Below are 7,341 nucleotides of genomic sequence, written 5' to 3'. Positions count from 1 at the left end.
TTTAATTAGCTAATAGCATCGTTAGTCTTTCGTCTGGTTATTAAAATGAAGCGGAACCGTTAAGACAGGAGTAAGAGGCCTCAGTTAAAAGGTAACTAGCTATTTTTATTAAACTGATTCATGTGAGATTATTTGACATATGTCCGATACATTCAGAAAAAAAACATCTATTAATTTAAGACTTGCCAGGCAAGATGCTCCTGTTGAAATATGTTTAAGTTATGAGCTACTGAATTCTGATGCGGTTTGTTTTGCCTGTGTATGGTCAGGGCTTATGCATCATTAACCTCTGCATGCTTTAGCTTCACACTCGGCCACTCTTCGCGTTTCAGCATTCCCTCAGTGTAAAAGCTGCGGTAGAAACGGCACCAGGTGGCGATAAAGGACGAATAAATGGCCTCTGTCTGGGCAATGTTAGTTATTTCTTCTGATCAATGTTCAAACATTTCATCCATGCAAATATTTGGCCGCGTAGCAACTGACTGAGGAAACAAACTGGTGTTTAACATGTGCTTCACTGTTTAACCGGTGTTTCATTCAGTACATCTCTCTGTGGTCCTCTGAGCTAGATGAGATGCAGTACTGATGAGTTACTGGGAAATGAAACGACCCCATTCAGCAGATCAAGACAAGATTATATATATATATATATATATATATATATATATATATGTATATGTATGTATATGTGTGTATATATATATGTATATGTATATGTATGTATATGTGTATATATATATATATATATATATATATATATGTATATGTATATGTGTGTATATATATATGTATATGTATGTATATGTGTGTATATGTATATATATATATATATATATATATATATGTATGTATATGTATGTATATGTATATATATATATGTATATGTATGTATATGTATATATATATATATATATATATATATATATATATATGTATATGTATGTATATGTGTATATATATATATGTATATGTATGTATATGTGTATATATATATATATATATGTATATGTATATGTATGTATATGTGTGTATATATATATATATATATGTATATGTATGTATATGTGTGTATATGTATATATATATATATATATATATATATATATATATATATATGTATATTTCAACGTACAGAGACATTTAAACACACGTGTGCAGTCTGTAACCCTGTTTATACCTGACATCATGATTAGTATATCCGGACCAAGTAAGTCCAAGCCACATAAAAACTCAAGTGTAAACACACCCAAGAGGCATTTCAACCAGATACTAATCCCATCACTCAGACCACTTCAGGAGGTGGTCTGGCACGCAGCTGAGCCACAGTATAGCAGTGTAAACACATCCAACAACTAAAACCCCTCCCAGTACAACTGCTGTGCAACGAGTCTGACTAACTGGAGGTGCATGCTGGAGTGTAAATGCATGTGCCCAAAATCTTTTTAAGCTCCAGTCCAGATACTAGTTAAAGGTGCATGTATTTGTCACTGTACAGCGAAATGTGTCCTCTGCATTTAACCCATCTGGTAGTGAACACACACACACACACACACACACACACCCAGAACGGTGGGCAGCCAACTCCAGCGCCCGGGGAGCAGAGAGGGTAAAGGGCCTTGCTCAAGGGCCCAACAGTGGCAGCTTGCCGAGCCCGGGAATCGAACCCACAACCCTGTTATCGATATCCCGGCACTTTAACCGCTGAGCCACCAGTGGCCAGGTGTAAAGGGGTCTTTGAGCTATGCCATAGTGGAACCATGTCACGTTTGTAACAGAGATGTGTGACAGTGAAGAACCTATTAAATGTTTATAGAACCATCTCTTGATGTGCAGCTTCTTTACTCGTTTTACTCGTTGTATTTCCTTATCAGTGGCTCTTCTATGGCATCACTCAAAGAACCATTTGTAGCACTTCTATCATTGCATGCTCATTCAATGTACAGAGAAGCAAATTACTAAGAACACTACAAAATTATATATTATATATATATATATATATATATTTAAAACTCTTAAAGGACACAATGTTAAAGGGGTGAAGAGATAATTACAAAAATTATTATAATAAATAATTATGACTGTTTTATGACTGGACTGTTTAGACCTCAGGGAAAAAATACAGGTACTATATAGAATGTGTGTCATTGGGTGGATGTGTATATGGATGGATGGATAGCTGGGCTCTTTTGCATTCATCTGAAGGCTTGTCACTGCTGTATCAGCAATTCTCCATATAGTGGCACAAGCAGCTGTTTGCTAGGGGGTGTGGGTATGTTTGCAATCAGCAAATCAGATGTGTGTGTGAGACAGAGAGAGTGAGTTACTGTGGTACTTCACTATTTAAGATTCTTCTGCATTTGACAGGTCCGCTGGCAGTCTAACATGCCCATGCCATAACAGTGCCTCCACCATGTTTGACAGCTTACGTGGTATGCTTCGGATTGTGAATCCTTCCTTTTCTTACTCCATATTCTTCTCTTCCCATAATTCTCGTACAAGTCAGTCTTAGTTTAATCTAGCCAAATAATCTTGTTCCAGCTGTGGTCAAGTTCTAGATCTTTTTTAGATGTTTTCAAACAGTCTGGTCTGGTCTTTCTGTTCTTGATCGTTACCAGTGGTTACCAGTGGTTTGTGAAGGGGTTGCTTTTCACAATCAACAGTTCTGCATTCATCCACTGGAACTGTCATCTGTGGTCTTTTTAGGCGTTTTAGTGTTGCAGAGCCATTTTGGTGATGTACAGCAGGAAAATTACAAAACAAATGTGCCACTGTCCAAATACTTATGAGTCCTGAAATGAGTAAAATTTCCTATGGTAACATTGCTGTGGCATAAATGTCAATACGTGACACTCATTTTACATGAAGCTTCATATATGTGGTCACATTTGGTTAGTGTGAGTATGTTATATAAACATAACTCATGTGAGTGTGTGTGTGTGTGTCTGTGTGCAGTCACTTGTGTAAAGCAGTGAGTCAGCTTTAGTCCAGTTAAATCTGGCAGTGAAACGGGACTGACTTTAGGGCAGAGAGAGAGGGGGGGGGGGGGGGGGGAGGTTGGGAATAAGCGTAAGAATTAAGAGCACAGGGATGGTGAGAGAATATGGCTTGGGGACTGAATCAACATGGGTCCATCCACCACACACACATTCATTCAACACATTTACGCAAGCGCATACACTTTCCTCGACCCTCAAATAACAGCAAAGGAGAGTTTAGTCAGTGGCTTATGTAAGGCTGACCCCGTACCACAGTACAGCCGGGAAAAAAACACCACCCTTATACTGAGGGCATTCCAATATCCAGATACCTCACGTAGCAGAAATGCTTTACCCAACGAGCTCAAATTAATCAAAGATGTTTTGGCAGATGCTACAGTTTGCAGAAACAAAGAGCAGAATCTTCTGGTGCTCTTTCCTGCAGTGTTTTTCAACTGTGTACAGGTTAACATTAAAGCAGTCCTCCGGAATTCCTCAACCCCATCCAGGGGAACATTTGATTGTTCTAATGTTGCTCTTTGACGTCTGAGGAGACTTTCATGAGATCTCACGTACGTTTCATTTAGAGATCAACTTTACTATCAACTATAAAGAGTCACAGATGTTACAATTGTTTAGAAGAAATGGCGTTAGACAAAAATGAGACATGAGATCTGGTTCTTGAGTTAATCTCTTCCAAGACTCCATATTTGTTCTTTAAATGGACAGAAATGACAACAGAATTCAGAAAAAGGACTAAAGCTTGTAACCCTACCCAGCCCGCATTCTTATGTGGTGCTCAGATGGGTAAAACGTGGGCTAAGTGGGTTCCAGGTGGGCATGGGCTCTGAGTGGGTTGGTGCATGTGTTGTCATTGGGACCTAGCTGGGCTTCCCAAATGGGCTCCATTGTTACAGCCCATCTTAATCTCACATAGGTCCCACCTAGACCCCATGTGCTGTGCACCACCCCGATGGGGCCCATGCTTAACCCTTCCTGGTCCCATCACTGACCCTGGTGGGCATCCATGAGTGGGTCCAACATAGAACCTGAGGACAAACATTTCTGGTTCCCAGTTGGGCTACCCATACATTCAGTTCAATGAACACAAATAGCTGTTCAATCAGTCTGACCTTTTATTCTTCAACATTGTATTTCTTGAATATAAATAATTTAGTCAGTAAAGTCATCCTCTCCTTCTTTTACCTTCAGCTGTTCTAAGCATAATTGTTTTTGTTCTCCAGGGGCCTGGGTCTTCTAGTAATGTGTCCAACATAAGAGCTTCAGCTTGGTTTTCTGGGCTTCCAGTGAGAGAAGGAGCAAGGATACTGCAAAATCACTGGTTAATTTCAATAAAATGTGGATTCATATCTTTTTTTTAGATATTTTAGCTATTACGGTTTATAAAATGGCCCAAATACAGCTCACAGCAAATCACAGAATCAGAACTGAACAGGCCTCTGCTCCTGAATGAGAAATGGCAGAGTTCATATTGAGCCTATTTGTTTCTTTAATAAATGAGTGTTATTGTTTTGGCTAATCTGGGCACACCAAACTGAGATCTGCACTGAAACATGTGAGATTACTGGGGTCTTTATCTTTTGAGCAGCAGGGGCATTATGCTAAAGTCTCCTTTGTCTTGGCATCTGATCTTATTGTTGTCTAGGAGAAAGTAAGGGAAATGTTAAGGAGAGTTTTCTTTCTTCTGGGCATCTCTTGTGCATCTCTCAGACTTGTCTTGGCCATTGGGCTCACCAAACTGAATCTCTTGTCCTGAACAAGGCCAAGTCCCCAAGGGCATTTTAAGGGCCATTCCATTGCTATATTAGCTCAGCTAAAGTTTAATGTTAGATTTAGCCTACTTCAAAAATCTGATTAGCTTTTTTATTAGAGGCCCTGTCTGCACATATCTGGATATTTTTGTTTTCCAGGGTGGAGCGTTTTAAGAACTGTTTTCAGTGTTTTCTCATGGCTAACCTTTATGTGTTTTATTATATACTATATGAACAAAAATATTAAGACACACCTCTTAATGACTGAATTCAGTTCATTCCATCCCATTTCATTCAGTCCCATTGCCACAAGTATATAAAATCAAGAACCTAGCCATGCAGTCTGCCTTTACAAACGTTTGTGAAAGAATTTAGCGCTCACTAAAGTCAGTACGACATTTCATGATCACATGCGAGTGGTAAGTGAGGAACCACAGGAACTCTGCTAGAAAGAGATTACAGAGCGGGGTCACTGAGTGCCGAGGCGCATAGTGCAAACGATTAAACTGTCTTTATCTGAGTTGAATAAATCGAGTATGTAAACAGTATGTTTTTTTAGGTTGAACAGATTAAATGGACGAACCACTTTTTAAAGTGTATGCAGGGCACCAGCTTGATCAAGAGAGTATGACACAAATAATAACTTGTCTATAGGACAGGTGTACCCTTAGGCCATAAAAGAAACGTCTCTAAGGTTGGTGTATAGTTAGGTCATAATTTCCTACGCAGTGAACTACATAGAGAGTACTGAGCCATTTCAGATACTCTCATGAACGTTAGCTAACACAGCTCCCCCCACGAACTCAAATGAGACTATAATGGTGATCTTATGTGAGCAGTACCACATGTAGCTACTTGCATCATGTTGTCACATTTTTGTCAGCTGCTGTTTTCGTTTCATTTTACAGCAACTGACTGGTAACTGCGCTTGGAAACCACCCCGTCACGTCTGCCACTACAGCATCAGTATAGATGAACATAAAAATAATGTAGCCTATTGATTTCATATCTGTATTGAATCATGATAATTGCAAATTAGGTAGGCCTATTTGGAAACCCCTTCTAAACTACTTATCCAATGTATAATAGCCTCATTAAATAAATAACAATAAAATATAAGATGTCCTTCTCGCCATGGGGGCCCCCTCAGCAGGAGAAGGTCCATTTGCAAGCTTAGTAAAAGAACCTGCTAACTTGCTAACACTAAACCACACTTATTATGAAAACAAGTAGGCAGTTTCTTTAGTTGAAGTGTTCCCATAACCCTATAACCGGCTTTTTTTTCAGCTATCAATCTTGAGGCCTATTATTGAGTAACTACTACAAATGATTCAGTGTCTTTGGTAGCAAAACTGTATGTATCCTCTGCAGTAATGAGACAGAGGATCTGAAATGTGGACCCACAATCAGGATACTAGGGTTTTAGGGTTTAAGCACAGGAGTACAGAGTACGATTAATTTTCCACATGCCTTTGGAGCTCACAGTAGAATGTTTGAAAAGGTTTCTTAATGTGGTTTATTTCAGCGTTCTTTCCTTAAGTCTGTTTTACCGTACCCTGGGGCGTTCATCTCCATTATTCATAAATCAGTTCCAAATGGACTGATTTGGGGTCAGTTTTGCTTGCTGTCTGGTGGGCGCTATCACTGCGATCTGGACAATCTGGACAATTTCCCTTAAAACAAATACCAGCAAAGATCTTAACGTCTTTAGCACGTCTACTCCCACCCCAGGCTCCAGTCTTTCACCTTATCCTCCAGCAGCCATGGCTCTTTTCCCAACTAAAAGGTCACATAACCGCTGTTTCATGTTCATACAGCTCTAGGTTCCTGCTGCTGTTATTTCTTTGTTCCTGAGTCTATTGTATCAACCCTTTTCTATCAAAACTAAGAACTGCTGATATAATGTTACTTCTGAATAATTCAGCTAAAGAGCAGATCTGGGGTTGCCAGTCTTTTGCAACTGGTGGCCCACACAAGTGATCACAAATGGGTTTCATGGCTCTTAATAAGGAGATTTAAAATGCAAACAAATGTAACACACCAAAATAACCTAAGAAATTTTACTGGACTGTCCACATAATAATCACACAACACAACAGATATCACAAATATCTAAAGCCTCTCTCTTCATGCAGTTCCATATTATCAAAAAAAGAAGCATTTTGCATTGACACTGATAATACAAACATGGCAAACCCATCATTACTGTGCAAGCAATAAACCAAACCTAAATATGATGCTTTTTATACATATATTTATTTACAAGGAGAGTAATATCTGCCATATTATAAAGTAAGTAATATTAAAGTAAATAAATATATGGACATGATGGCCCTCAAGCTCCCCGGACAAAAAAATGTAACTTTGCGTGTTTAAGGTGGTAGTAACTTCAGGCTCCTGCAGATGCCATTGCACAAGTATTATTGCACGGGTTATAAATACCTGCAGGGTGTGTAACGGGACTGATAGTTTGAGAGGAGGTGGTACAGTGCAGTGAATGTCTAATCCGATGTGTGGAAAATGGGTTGCAAAGCAAATGTAAATGATTGGCAAAAAGGAGTGATTGCATCTGGGTGTGCCAAAAGCCATAGCCA

Source organism: Salminus brasiliensis, chromosome 6 (genome assembly GCF_030463535.1).
Source record: "Salminus brasiliensis chromosome 6, fSalBra1.hap2, whole genome shotgun sequence".
Classification (NCBI taxonomy): Eukaryota; Metazoa; Chordata; class Actinopteri; order Characiformes; family Bryconidae; genus Salminus; species Salminus brasiliensis.
The sequence above is the reverse complement of the archived record's forward strand: the minus strand, read 5'-3'. Positions refer to the sequence as shown.